This window comes from Triticum urartu, chromosome 5 (genome assembly GCF_003073215.2).
Source record: "Triticum urartu cultivar G1812 chromosome 5, Tu2.1, whole genome shotgun sequence".
Classification (NCBI taxonomy): Eukaryota; Viridiplantae; Streptophyta; class Magnoliopsida; order Poales; family Poaceae; genus Triticum; species Triticum urartu.
Window position 1 is genome coordinate 192,532,572 of NC_053026.1, and position 15,536 is coordinate 192,548,107.

The following is a 15,536-nucleotide window of genomic DNA, read 5'->3' on the forward strand; positions in this document are numbered from 1 at the left end:
AATATGACAATGATGAAGCGTGCCATAATAACGGAACGGTGGAAAGTTGCATGGCAATATATCTTGGAATGGCTATGGAAATGACATGATAGGTAGGTATGGTGGCTGTTTTGAGGAAGGTATATGGTGGGTTTATGATACCGGTGAAAGGTGCGCGGTATTAGAGAGGCTAGCAATGGTGGAAGGGTGAGAGTGCGTATAATCCATGGACTCAACATTAGTCATAAAAAATCACATACTTATTGCAAAAATCTATTAGTTATCGAAACAAAGTACTATGCGCATGCTCCTAGGGGGTAGATTGGTAGTAAAATACCATCGCTCGTCCCCGACCGCCACTCATAAGGAAGACAATCAATAAATAAGTCATGCTCCGACTTCGTCACATAACGGTTCACCATACGTGCATGCTACGGGAATCACAAACTTCAACACAAGTATTTCTCAAATTCACAACTACTCAACTAGCATGACTCTAATACCACCATATCCATATCTCAAAACAATTATCAAGTATCAAACTTCTCATAGTATTCAATGCACTTTATATGAAAGTTTTTATTATATCCCTCTTGTATGCCCATCATATTAGGACTAAATTCATAACCAAAGCAAATTACCATGCTGTTTAGGACTCTCAAAATAATATAAGTGACGCATGATAGTTCATCTATTTCTATAAAATAAAACCACCACCATGCTCTAAATCGATATAAGTGAAGTACTAGAGCAAATGACAAATTACTCCAAAAGATATAAGTGAAGATCAATGAGTAGTCGAATAATTATGCAACTATATGAAGACTCTCTAACATTTAAGAATTTCAGATCTTGGTATTTTATTCAAACAGCAAGCAAAACTGAATAAAATAAAATGACGCTCCAAGCAAAACACATATCATGTGGTGAATAAAAATATAGCTCCAAGTAAAGTTACCGATGAACGAAAACGAAAGAGGGGATGCCTTCCGGGGCATCCCCAAGCTTAGGCTCTTGCTTGTACTTGGATATTACCTTGGGGTGCCTTGGGCATCCACAAGCTTAGGCTATTGCCACTCCTTATTCCATAGCCCATCGAATCTTTACCCAAAACTTGAAAACTTCACAACACAAAACTTAACAGAAAACTCGTAAGCTCTGTTAGCGAAAGAAAACAAAACACCACTTCAATGTACTGTAATGAACTCATTCATTATCTATATTGGTGTTAAACCTACTTTATTCCAATTTCTCTATGGTTTATAAACTCTTTTACTAGCCATAGATTCATCAAAATAAGTAAACAACACATGAAAAACAGAATCTGTCAAAAACAGAACAGTCTGTAGTAATCTGTAACTAACGCAAACTTCTGGAACCCCAAAAATTCTAAAATAAATTTCTGTACGTGAGTAATTTATCTATTAATCATCTGCAAAAGAAATTAACTAAATATCACTCTCCAATAAAACATGGCAGCAATTCTCATGAGCGCTAAAATTTCTGTTTTTTACAGCAAGATCAACAAGACTTTCCCCAAGTCTTCCCAACGGTTCTACTTGGCACAAACACTAAATTAAACATAAAAACTCAATCATAACTATTACTAAACATACAAAAGGCAAGGAACAAAAATAAAAATGGGTTTCCTCCCAACAAGCGCTATCGTTTAACGCCCCTAGCTAGGCATGATGATTTCAATGATGCTCACATAAAGGATAAGAATTGTAACATAAAGAGAGCATCTTGAAGAATATGACTAGCACATTTAAGTCCAACCGACTTCCTATGCATAGGGATTTTGTGAGCAAAAAACTTGTGGGAACAAGAATCAACTTGCATAGGAAGGTAAAACAAGCATAACTTCACAATTTTAAGCACATAGAGAGGAAACTTGATATTATTGCAATTCCTACAAGCATATATTTCTCCCTCATAATAATTTTCAGTAGCATCATGAATGAATTCAACAATATAACCAGCACCTAAAGCATTATTCTCATGATCTACAAGCATAGAAAATTTACTACTCTCCACATAAGCAAAATTCTTCTCATTCGGGATAGTGGGAGTATCATAAGAGACTTGAATATTATAAATTGTTTCCACATTAAAAGAGTAATGTTCAGAAAAAGGATAATCATAATCATGAAAAGTTCTATAGACATAATCATCTCTACTTTTTATAGCATATGTATCATCACAATAATTATCATAAGTAGCAACTTTGTTCTCATCATAATCGATTGAAACCTCTTCCAAGATAGTGGAATCATTACTAAATAAAGTCATGACCTCTCCAAATCCACTTTCATAATTATCATAATAACATTCAACAGCCTCCAAAATAGTGGGATCATTACTTCCTAAAGTTGACACTCTTCCAAACCCACTTTCATCAATATAATCATCATAAGTAGGAGGCATGCTATCCTCATTATAAATTTGCATATCAAAACTTGGGAGACTAAAAGTATCATCTTCATTAAACATAGCTTCCCCAAGCTTGGGACTAACATTAATTGCAGCAAATATATTCTCAAAAACATCACCTTCATCAAACATAGTATCCCCAAGCTTGGGACTAACATTAATTGCAGCAAATATATTCTCAAAAACATCACCTTCATCAAACATAGTATCCCCAAGCTTGGGCCTTTTCATATCATAAGCATAATCACTCTCATCATTAATAGTATGGATAGCACCAATAGTATAGCAATTATCATATTCTTCCAAGCAAGTGCCAAAAAGATTTTCAAGATCATAAGAAGTATCATTATGTTCCCAATCATAATCATCACAACAAGCAATAGTCATAATGAGATCATCATCAAGTGCATCATCTTCCACAATTATATTTTCATGAGGCACAACAATAATAGGAGCAGCATTATTTGGGAGAGATATCTTTTTACCTCTCTTCCTTTTTCTTCTCTTCTTCTTCACCACATCATGTGTGGGTTCAATCCTCTTTTTGGAGCTCCTTATTAATGAGATTGGTTGAATAGGAGGCTCCTCCTCGTTACCTGATTCATCATAAGAAATAATAGGAGGGTATTGGGAAGTCTCTTCCCTTTCATTAGTATTCTCTTCATGTTATATTTGTTTTCTTTTCTTTATATAATTGGCAATATAATGGTTTTCAATGCAATTCACCGCACAATACATATAAATTTCCTCTAGATCAAAACCGAGAAATTTATCGAGATTAAATTTTGGAATACCCTCAGTTATATGTTTCATTTCTTCATAACCCAAAATAAGACTAAGCTCTTTATGATGCTCAAGGGTAATCAAGTTATCACAATTTTTGGACACGACTTGATCATGGAACAAATAGCATTGGAGCTTTAAATGACCATGTTCATTGCAAAGTTCACAAGGATGGCGATAAATATTGAATCTTTCAGCACAAACATCTAGCCTTTCTTGCAACAATTTAGTTTCTAAATGCTTATGCCTCTTGCAATATCTGTCTTCCCTATTTGGTTTGTACTTGCAAACCCAATGCACTGCACAAAAATTGACATGTTTATAGGAGACATTTTCATCATAGCTAGTGCAATCATCATTAGTACTATGGATATTCAAGGAGTTCATACTAACAACATTACAATCATGCTCATCATTCAAAGATTTAGTGCCAAACATTTTAATGCATTCTTCTTCTAACACTTTGGCACAATTTTCCTTTCCATCATACTCATGAAAGATATTAAAAAGATGAAGCGTATGAGGCAAACTTAATTCCATTTTTTTGTAGTTTTCTTTTATAAACTAAACTAGTGCTAAAACAAGAAACTAAAAGACTCGATTGCAAGATCTAAAGATATACCTTCAAGCACTAACCTCCCTAGCAAGGGCGCCAGAAAAGAGCTTGATGTCTACTACACAACCTTCTTCTTGTAGACGTTGTTGGGCCTCCAAGTGCAGAGGTTTGTAGGACAGTAGCAAATTTCCCTCAAGTGGATGACCTAAGGTTTATCAATCCATAGGAGGCGTAGGATGAAGATGGTCTCTATCAAGCAACCTTGCAACCAAATAACAAAGAGTCTCTTGTGTCCCCAACACACCCAATACAATGGTAAATTGTATAGGTGCACTAGTTCGACGAAGAGATGGTGATACAAGTGGTATATGGATGGTAGGTAAAGGTTTTTGTAATCTGAAAATATAAAAACATCAAGGTTACTAATGATAAAAGTGAGCGTAAACGGTATTGCAATGCGTTGAAACAAGGCCTAGGGCTCATACTTTCACTAGTGCAAGTTCTCTCAACAATAATAACATAATTGGATCACATAACTATCCCTCAACATGCAACCAAGAGTCGCTCCAAAGTCACTAATAGCGGAAAACAAACGAAGAGATTACGGTAGGGTACGAAACCACCTCAAAGTTATTCTTTCCAATCAATCTGTTGGGCTATTCCTATAAGTGTCACAAACAGCCCTAGAGTTAGTACTAGAATAACACCTTAAGACACAAATCAACCAAAACCCTAATGTCACCTAGATACTCCAATGTCAACTCAAGTATCCGTGGGTATGATTATATGATATGCATCACACAATCTCAGATTCATCTATTCAACCAACACAAAGAACCTCAAAGAGTGCCCCAAAGTTTCTATCGGAGAGTCAAGACGAAAACGTGTGCCAACCCCTATGCATAGGTTCATGGGCGGAACCCGCAAGTTGATCACCAAAACATACATCAAGTGGATCAATATAATACCCCATTGTCACCACGGGTATCCCACGCAAGACATACATCAAGTGTTCTCAAATCCTTAAAGACTCAATCCGATAAGATAAATTCAAAGGGAAAACTCAATCCATTACAAGAGAGTAGAGGGGGACAAACATCATAGGATCCAACTACAATAGCAAAGCTCGCGATACATCAAGATCGTACCACCTCAAGAAGACGAGAGAGAGAGAGAGGGATCAAACACATAGCTACTTGTACATACCCTCAGCCCCGAGGGTGGACTACTCCCTCCTCGTCATGGAGAGCGCCGGGATGATGAAGATGGCCACCGGAGAGGGATTCCCCCTCCGGCAGGGTGCCGGAACAGGTCTAGATTGGTTTTCGGTGGCTAGGGAGGCTTCTGGCGGCGGAACTCCCGATCTATTGTGCTCCCTGAAGTTTTTAGGGTATATGGGTATATATGGGAGGAAGAAGTACGTCGGTGGACCTCCGGGCTGTCCATGAGGCAGGGGGCGCGCCCAGGGGGTGGGCGCGCCCCCACCCTCGGGGGCAGCCCGGGACCCTCCTGGTCCAACTCCGATACTCCGTGGGCTTCTTCTGGTCCAAAAATAAGTTCCGTGAAGTTTCAGGTCAATTGGACTTCATTTGATTTTCCTTTTCTGTGATACTCTAAAACAAGGGAAAAAACAGAAACTGGCACTGGGCTCTAGGTTAATAGGTTACTCCCAAAAATCATATAAAATAGCATATAAATGCATATAAAACATCCAAGGTTGATAATATAATAGCATGGAACAATCAAAAATTATAGATACGTTGGAGACGTATCAGCGCTCCTGAGATGCGGCCCTGTTGAGCCCCGGGATGTCGACGCAGACACGCAGCTCACCACCCTTGCCTGGGTGGGGAGCTACACCAGGTGGGCGGCGGTCGCCGCGTATTGCCCTTGCTTCCTGAAGCTCTTGAGTGTCGGGTGCTCCTCGCCCGGTGTCCTCCTGAGGGAAACGTGACTCGAAGCACGCAGTGCTCGAGCGCTTCCCTCGTGATGTTGGCCAGGTCTGAGGCTCTCCAGAAGAGAGCCCCCGAGCCCTGCCCGAGGAGAGCATCGGGCGCGCCTCCCTGTGAGAGGGAGGAAGGTGCCCCAGGCGCGGGTGCCGGTCCTGAGGTGGTGCCGCTGGAGGCGCCTCTCCCCTGAGGCCCAGTGCGGAGTAGCTGCTTCTTCTTCTTGGGGTTGGCCTCAGGAGGGTGCTGCACACCCACACTGTCAGGGTCTCCGATTGCCGCAGCTTGGAAGGCACTGTAACGCCCCGTGACCGATGTGCCAGGTGTCCTCTAGTTATTCACTGTTGTTGCCTTGTCATTGCTTGCGTGTCATGCTTTGCATATCATGTCATCATGTGCATTGCATTTGCATACGTGTTCGTCTCATGCATCCGAGCATTTTCCCCATTGTCCGTATTGCATTCCGGCGCTTCTATCTTCTCCGGTGGTCCTTTCTACCTTCCTTTCATGTGTGGGGGTTAAACATCTCCGGATTGGACTGAGACTTGCCAAGCGGCCTTGGTTTACTACCGGTAGACCGCCTGTCAAGTTCCGTACCATTTGGACTTCGTTTGATACTCCAACGGTTAACCGAGGGACCGAGAAGGCCTCGTGTGTGTTGCAGCCCAACACCCTTCCAATTTGGCCAAAACCCACCTAAACCTCCTCCATCATCTCGGTCGTTCGATCACGATCGGGTGGCCGAAAACCGCACCTCATTTGGACTCTCCTAGCTCCCTCTACCTATATAAACACCTCCCCCTCCGAAATTCGCGGTGCAAACCCTAGATCCCTCCCTCTCCTCGTGCGCCGGACAAAACCTCGCCGCCCGGACATGTCCGCTCGCGCCGCCACCTCCTTCCGCCCAATGGCGAGCCGCCACGTTAGCAGGCCGCCGTCCTCGCCCAACCGGCCGCCGCCACATCATCCCGCGCCTCTCTCTCTCCTCCCGCCGCGGCCCGTGGGGCCCGAGGCAGGCCCGCCCGGGCCCGGAGCCGCCCACCGCCGCACTCGCGCGCCCCGGCCGCGCCGGACTTCCTCGCCGGGCCGCGTCACTGGAACCGCGCCGGCCCCGCGCTTCGCCGCCACCGGTGCCCTTCGCCGCCCTTGCACCGGCCGCCGCGCCTCCTCCCGCCGGCGACTTCGCCGGGCCTCGCCGCCGTTCCCCGTGGCGCCACCGCCTCGCCAGGAGCTCGCTGCTGTCGACCGTGCTACGCCCCGAGCTCCGTCACCCGCCGCTTCTTCCTCGCCGGCTTTCAGGCTCGCCGGAGTTCGCGCCACCTCGTCGGAGATTCGATCCGGCCAGATCTGGACCGGGGTGGACCAGATCCACCAACCCCGCCATCCAAACGCCTCCCCGCATCCCGGATCTCGCCATCCCGCACCACCTCGTCCGCCCGTTGACTTTTCCGGAGGTATAATTTCTACTAAGTCCCCGAGATTTCCTCATTCAAATGCCCATGTTCATCATGTCGTATCTTTGCACCCGTAACTCCGATTTGCGCGTGTAGCTTATCAAAATGTTTGTCTCAGAGAGTACATCATTTCATCTCATTGCATCATTTTCATTTGAGCTCATCTTGATGCCCGAAATGCTGTTGGAAGAGTGCTATTTGAGATAATTGTCAGATCTGCTGCTCCAAATAGCTTTTTGTCATTTTTGCCATGATTAATGTGTGCATGATATGCCCCCGAGCTCTACATGTGTTTTGTTATATGCTTTGCCATCTTTATAGAGGTGCTATCCATGTATATTTGTGATATGTGTGGTGACTAGCACAAGCTTGCAAAGTGGTGCATTCGTTAATGCTGATTTCAGGGACTTAGAATTTCTCTAAGTCCTTGATCTGTTTTTATCAATATGCCATATGTTCATGTTGTTTCCTAGTGATCCGTGCCTCTTTTGAGGATGATCAGTAAGGATGATTTGTTAATCTTGTAGTGCTCTATCCATCCATGTCTTTGTTTGCAATTATGGAGCCAACTAGCTTGAGTCAATCGAGCTCTACTTTTGCTATTTCATAATTCCTGGCAGATTGTCTACTTGTTAGCGATTTTGCCAAGGATGTTTTTGTTGATCCATGCATGCTATGTGGTTTTTCTTGCCATGTCTAGCTTCTATGATATGTATTCTTGATGGGTGGATGCTTAGTTTGTCATGCCTTGCTCTGTAGTGAGTGCATTGAGCTCGTAAACATGCCTACTCGTTAACAGATTTGCATGTTCCAGTTTTTCTCTAAGTCTGTAATCTGATTATGTTTTTGCCATGTTCACATGCTTGCAATTGTATTTTCTGATCCCTTTTGGCTCAAGGTCACTAAGGGACTTTTGTTAAGCTCTTTGAGTAGCTCCATGCCATGCCATGCCTTGCCTTGCCATGTTAAGTTCCTGTAGCATATAGTTTTCATGCTCCAAAGTGTGCTATCTGATCTGAAATTTCAGGCTTGTGTTAATTTCACTAAGTCTGAAACCTGTTATCATTTGCACTTTTGCCGTGCTTGTTTGAACCTGTTAATGGATGAATTGGCCGTAGCTCAGTGTTCATCTTTTGTTAAGCATCATGAGTGGATCCCTGTCATGTATTTTGTTGCCATGTTTGAGTGCTGTAGCATATATAACTTGTTGCATTTAGATGGCTACTTGCTGTTTATCGCAGACCGGTACCATATTTGTTTTGCTTGCCATTTCCAAACCGTGCATCGGATTCCGGTGATCTTTATATCGATTTCAACCGAAATCATCTCCCCTTTCCAGTGGCACTCTTGTATTTCCAAGTTGAGGCCAGTTTCCATCATTCCTTTGCAAATCATGCATATGCACCGCATACCACATCCCGCATATCATACCATGTTCATGTGTGGTTTGTTTACTATGTTGTGTGCTTTATTTTCCGGTGTTTGCTTCTTCGGGTTGGTTCCGGTAACATCGCGTTTGTGAGGACCCGTTCGTCTACGTCTGTTTGTCTTCTTCATGGACTCGTTCTTCTTCCTTGCGGGATTTCAGGCAAGATGACCATACCCTCGAAATCACTTCTATCTTTGCTTGCTAGTTGTTCGCTCTTTGCTATGCCTATGCAGCGAGACCTACCACTTGCTTATCATGCCTCCTATATTGTTTAACCAAGCCTCTAACTCACCTTGTCCTAGCAAACCGTTGATTGGCTATGTTACCGCTTTGCTCAGCCCCTCTTATAGCGTTGTTAGTTGCAGGTGAAGATTGGAGTTTGTTCCATGTTGGAACATGGATATTTTGTTGGGATATCACAATATCTCTTATTTAATTAATGCATCTATATACTTGGTAAAGGGTGGAAGGCTCGGCCTTATGCATGGTGTTTTGTTCCACTCTTGCCGCCCTAGTTTCCGTCATATCGGTGTTATGTTCCCGGATTTTGCGTTCCTTACGCGGTTGGGTTATAATGGGAACCCCTTGACAATTCGCCTTGAATAAAACTCCTCCAGCAATGCCCAACATTGGTTTTACCATTCGCCACCTAGCCTTTTCTTTCCCTTGGGTTCTGCAGACTCAAGGGTCATCTTTATTTTAACCCCCCGGGCCAGTGCTCCTCTGAGTGTTGGTCCAAACTAGAGCCCCTTGCAGCGCCACCTCGGGGAAACTCGAGGGCTGGTTTTAGTTGTACGGACTGCTCATCTGAGTGTGCCATGAGAACGAGATATGTGCAGCTCCTATCGGGATTTGTCGGCACATTCGGGCGGTGTTGCTGGATTTGTTTTACCCTGTCGAAATGTCTTGTAACCGGGATTCCGAGTCTGATCGGGTCTTCCCTCTAGAAGGAATATCCTTCGTTGACCGTGAAAGCTTGTCATGGGCTAAGTTGGGACTCCCCTGCAGGGATTTGAACTTTCGAAAGCCGTGCCCGCGGTTATGGGCAGGTGGGAATTTGTTAATGTCCGGCTGTAGAAAACATGAAGTTGACCTTAATTAAAATACATTAACCGTGTGCGTAACCATGATGGTCTCTTTCCGGTGGAGTCCAGGAAGTGAACACGGTGTTGGAGTTATGCTTGACGTAGGTTGTTCTAGGATCACTTCTTGATCATACTTCTATCGACCGTGCTTTGCCTTCTCTTCTCGCTCTCATTTGCGTATGTTAGCCACCATATATGCTAGTCGCTTGCTGCAGCTCCACCTCATACCTTTACCTTACCCATAAGCTTAAATAGTCTTGATCGCGAGGGTGTGAGATTGCTGAGTCCCCGTGACTGACAGATACTTCCAAAACCAGCTTGCAGGTGCCGAGGTTACCGTGCAGATGACGCAACCAAGCTCAAGGAGGAGCTCGATGAAGATCTTATCCTTTGTGTTGTTTCGTTCTAGTTGATCAGTAGTGGAGCCCAGTTGGGGTCGATCGGGGATCTGTGTAGCATTTGGGGTAGTCTTCTTTTATTTTGGCTCCGTAGTCGGGCCCTGATTGTATTTGGTTGATGTAATGCTTTATTCATGTAATTGTGTGAGGTGGCGATTGTAAGCCAACTATGTATCTCTTTCCCTTATGTATTACATGGGTTGTGTGAAGATTACCTCACTTGCAACATTGCTTTCAATGCGGTTATGCATCTAAGTCATGCTTCGACACGTAGGAGATATAGCCGCATCAAGGGCGTTACAAGTTGGTATCAGAGCCTTCCCCAACCTTAGGAGCCCCATTGCTTGATCGAATTAGCGGACGAGTTGAGTCTAGAAAAATGTTTTGAGTCATTTAGGAATTATATATCGGAGAGTTTAGGAATTCTTTTTACTCCTCAGTCCCTTCATCGCTCTCGTAAGGCATCCTGACGTAGAGTTTTGACTCTTCTCTTCTCAAATTGCACTAAAAAAATTTAGGATCACGCGGGTATCTTGGAATCTTTCCGATGGATTTGTGACGAGAACATTGTTCTTGGTGCCTCCTGTCATTTAGGGGTTGTGGCAGTGTCCCGGGGAGTTGAGCTCCGAGGTGTTGTCGTCACAATTCTATCGTTGCAGTTCTGGAATACCTGAGTTTAGTTCGCCGACATCGAAAATCTCTTTTATGCAGTTGTTGGTGAGATAACCTCGACGCCACCCAGTACTGGGGCGGGAGTTCGGGAGTATTGCCATAACTTGTATAACAGATGCTTTTCTAAGGTTGAGGTAGACGATTTCCGAAGGTTTCTTGGTTATGTGTTGAAGGATGGATACAGCTGGATGTAGGATTTGCTAGTTTTGGGTGAGATATTATGCTTCCCCTATATCCCCAACACCTGATTGCATAACCGGAAAATTTCGGGAGTTTCATAGGTGGGAATTCAAGTAGCTCTTAGAATATCTTTCCGACAGATGTATGATATGAAATTGGGGTTCGACGTCTAGTGGTCCGCCTATTCACGGTCGGTTTTACAGTGGTCTCGTTGTGTCTTAAAGAGTCCTTGGCTATGCCGACTCGGGGACGCTTCGTATGTCATGTGCACTGCCTTGTACATGATGGTGCTGTACGATCGAGCCCGTGTAGGCCCCACCACGAAAACTTCGGACGAAATCTCTATCATATGTTTGTTCCGGCTTTTCTGCAAGCCAATCCTTTGTTTTGTTTTGAGTTGTGGTATTCGAGTTGCTTCGAAGTCAAATGTTGATTTCATACCTTCTCTAAACGGTGTTCTCATATTCCTATGTGGATACTAATACTTCATGATAATTGATAGTGTCATGTCAATCCTTTTTAACCGGTGTGTCTCTCTTCAAGTGGATCCGATCATTTTAATATCAGCAAGATCAAGTATCAGTTCTTCTCAACAGTGTTGTCTTCATCCGTTCCAAGTTGACTTTGTTTTTTTTCCCCCCCCCCCCCCCCCCTTTTTTTTCAAGGACTCAGATTTCTTAATCAAGTATCATCTTATTGATGGAAGTCTCTCCATCCTTTTCCGTCTATGCTCTTACCCGGTGTTTCTCATGAAGATTTTAACGGAGCTTCTAGTTCACCATTATTCATTCTTTTCTTCTCCGGTGGAACCAAGTCAAGCTTTGTGGATCATATCCCTTTTTCCTCATTTCAAATGTTTTCTCATGCCGTTGCACCTCATAATCTTCCACTTCTCGTTATTCAATTGTTCCGGTGCCCTGAAGATACCTCAGAAGGCTCGTCTTGACATTCAAGATCCGTTCAACCTATCTCGAGGCTGTTATCTCATTCAAGCCTTTTAATTCAACCGGTGCAATCTCTCTTTTCAAGTAATCATTTCAGCGATGTTTCTCTTGAGTGGCCCTAACCCATAGGTCTTTTCCTAGGATCTTACCTAACTCTTCTTTTTTCCCGGAGCTATCCTCAAATTCTTTTCAAAGTTTGATGTAAGAATGAATTATCATCAGTCAAATGCCTGTCTCCAAGATCTGTCAAATTCTTTTCATCATTGGCTCAACCTTTTCTATTTTTCATTCCGGAGTGCATCAACGATTCATGGTGGTGTTTCTCATCGTCATTCTCTGCATTTGAAGACCAAAGAAGATTTTTACCTCCATATATTATCCATTCTCTTCAAGATTCATGATGCTAGCTTTATGACATCTTCTCATAATTGATCTCAATTGTGAGAATTCTTTTCATCCTTCCGGAGCAATTCAAGAGTATTTTCTGTTTGATTCTCCAAAGCCCATCATTTCAGAAGATTTATTCATTCTCAGCTTTCAGCTATCATTCTCCAAATCTTACCGGTGCATCATTCAAGTATTCTCTTGTCAGCTTGTGACCGCTTTGTTCTCATGTATCTAAATTCTCTCAAGCTTCTTCGTTCAATTGCTAATTCTTCCCGGTGTGTCTTCATGTTTTAATCGTTCTTTTCAATTCTTACGGTGGTTCGTTCAAGATTTTTCTTCCTTCGTGTATCATATCTATGCATTCGTGCTTTTCAAATTCTACCGGAGGATCGTTGAAGACTTTCTCAAGTTTGCGCTATATCTATCTTAATCTTTCTACGAGGATAAGTAGTATGCCAAATCCGTTGCTTGTCAGCAATTAAATTGTTGAAGGATACGCATAACATAATTCTTATTCTTGTCCCATCCAAGTGATTAATTCTTTTTTCGGAGTGGTTCATCATATCATATTCTCTGTTCGAGATGCTTTATCTTTTTCTTTCCTGGAGTTCCAAGCTCTAATTATCACGGAGATCCATCTAAATCATTGCAAGGATTCACCTTGTGTTTTCAATTTCTCTTTCTTTTTATTCTTTTGTTACCGGAGTTTCTTCATGGAGGCTATACATGATGGTTCATCAAGGATTTATTTTCCTTCTCGAAGCGTTCATCAAGATTCTTTTCAGAGGAGTTCAAGCATTCTTCTTCTTGTAATCCGGAATGCATTTCTTTCTACCATATCATTGGAGGTGGTTATACATCATTCTTGATATTTGAGTTCATGTTTCATGATTCACATATTGTTAAGAATGAGGTATTTTAAATCCTTCAACCTCTTCGTTGGAATTATCTTGGGTTATATTTCACCTAAAGCCTTCCCTAAGGATTGTTGTTATATGGTGCTCATAAATGACCCAAGTTCTTCATGTATCCTTCCGGTGATAAGTTTCTCGTCTCCTTGTTCATTCCAATCTAATTCTATTTCCGTGAGTGGCAGGTTGTCACCTCATAATTTGAGATGTAGTCCATAAGACCATATCAAGCTTATTCTTTTCGTTGTTGGTTTTCCAACAACTCCATTCTAGCTGTTGTTGTAAGCGTGCTCCCTCGAGATCTTGTTTCACTTCGTTCATTCCATTCCATTCTTACTTTTGTTCCGGAGGCATTGTGTTGTTGCTCTCTTCAACACTTCTTCTTGTTCTTGTCAGGACCTTGTTCTTTTCTTGCTTATCCATTTAACCGGAGTGTTGTGCCCTGTTGCTCAAGTTCTTTTCGCTTTATCAAGTCTTCCATCACTTTTCAACTGGAGTGCTACCCGAATTTGTTCTTCCTTGTCCCTCTTTCCTAACGGAGTGTTTTCAACTTCATTCATCTCCATTACATTCTTCCTTTCAATTTGTTCAACCTCGCAAGGTTCTTTGGTTTCACTTGTTTGTCAAATAAGCAACTTAGTTTTACCTCTCCTCTTTCTCTTCCGTTTTCCCTCCGGTGCCATTCCAGATCTCGGGACGAGATCCTCTCGTAGTCGTGGAGTGTTGTAACGCCCCGTGACTGATGTGCCAGGTGTCCTCCAGTTATTCGTTGTTGTTGCCTTGTCATTGCTTGCGTGTCATGCTTTTCATATCATGTCATCATGTGCATTGCATTTGCATATGTGTTCGTCTCATGCATCCGAGCATTTTCCCCGTTGTCCATTTTGCATTCCGGCGCTTCTATCTCCTCTGGTGGTCCTCTCTACCTTCCTTTCGTGTGTGGGGGTTAAACATTTCCGGATTGGACCGAAACTTGCCAAGCGGCCTTGGTTTACCAGCGGTAGACCGCCTGTCAAGTTTCATACCATTTGGACTTCGTTTGATACTCCAACGGTTAACCGAGGGACCAAGAAGGCCTCGTGTGTGTTGCAGCCCAACACCCTTCCAATTTGGCCCAAAACCCACCTAAACCTCCTCCATCATCTCGGTCGTTCGATCACGATCGCGTGGCCGAAAACCGCACCTCATTTGGACTCTCCTAGCTCCCTCTACCTATATAAACACCTCCCCCTCCGAAATTCACGGTGCAAACCCTAGATCCCTCCCTCTCCTCGTGCGCCGGACAAAACCTCGCCGCCCGGACATGTCCACTCACGCCGCCACCTCCTTCCGCCCAATGGCGAGCCGCCATGTTAGCAGGCCGCCGTCCTCGCCCAACCGGCCGCCGCCACATCATCCCGCGCCTCTCTCTCTCCTCCCGCCGCGGCCCATGGGGCCCGAGGCAGGCCCGCCCGGGCCCGGAGCCGCCCACCGCCGCACTCGCGCGCCCCGGCCGCGCCGGACTTCCTCGCCGGGCCGCGTCACTGGAACCGCGCCGGCCCCGCGCTTCGCCGCCACCGGTGCCCTTCGCCGCCCTTGCACCGGCCGCCGCGCCTCCTCCCGCCGGCTACTTCGCCGGGCCTCGCCGCCATTCCCCGTGGCGCCACCGCCTCGCCGGGAGCTCGCTGCTGTCGACCGTGCTACGCCCCGAGCTCCGTCACCCGCCGCTTCTTCCTCGCCGGCTTTCAGGCTCGCCGGAGTTCGCGCCACCTCGTCGGAGATTCGATCCGGCCAGATCTGGACCGGGGTGGACCAGATCCACCAACCCCGCCATCCAAACGCCTCCCCGCATCCCAGATCTCGCCATCCCGCACCACCTCGTCCGCCCGTTGACTTTTCCGGAGGTATAATTTCTACTAAGTCCCCGAGATTTCCTCATTCAAATGCCCATGTTCATCATGTCGTATCTTTGCACCCGTAACTCCGATTTGCGCGTGTAGCTTATCAAAATGTTTGTCTCAGAGAGTACATCATTTCATCTCATTGCATCATTTTCATTTGAGCTCATCTTGATGCCCGAAATGCTGTTGGAAGAGTGCTATTTGAGATAATTGTCAGATCTGCTGCTCCAAATAGCTTTTTGTCATTTTTGCCATGATTAATGTGTGCATGATATGCCCCCGAGCTCTACATGTGTTTTGTTATATGCTTTGCCATCTTTATAGAGGTGCTATCCATGTATATTTGTGATATGTGTGGTGACTAGCACAAGCTTGCAAAGTGGTGCATTCGTTAATGCCGATTTCAGGGACTTAGAATTTCTCTAAGTCCTTGATCTGTTTTTATCAATATGCCATATGTTCATGTTGTTTCCTAGTGATCCGTGCCTCTTTTGAGGAT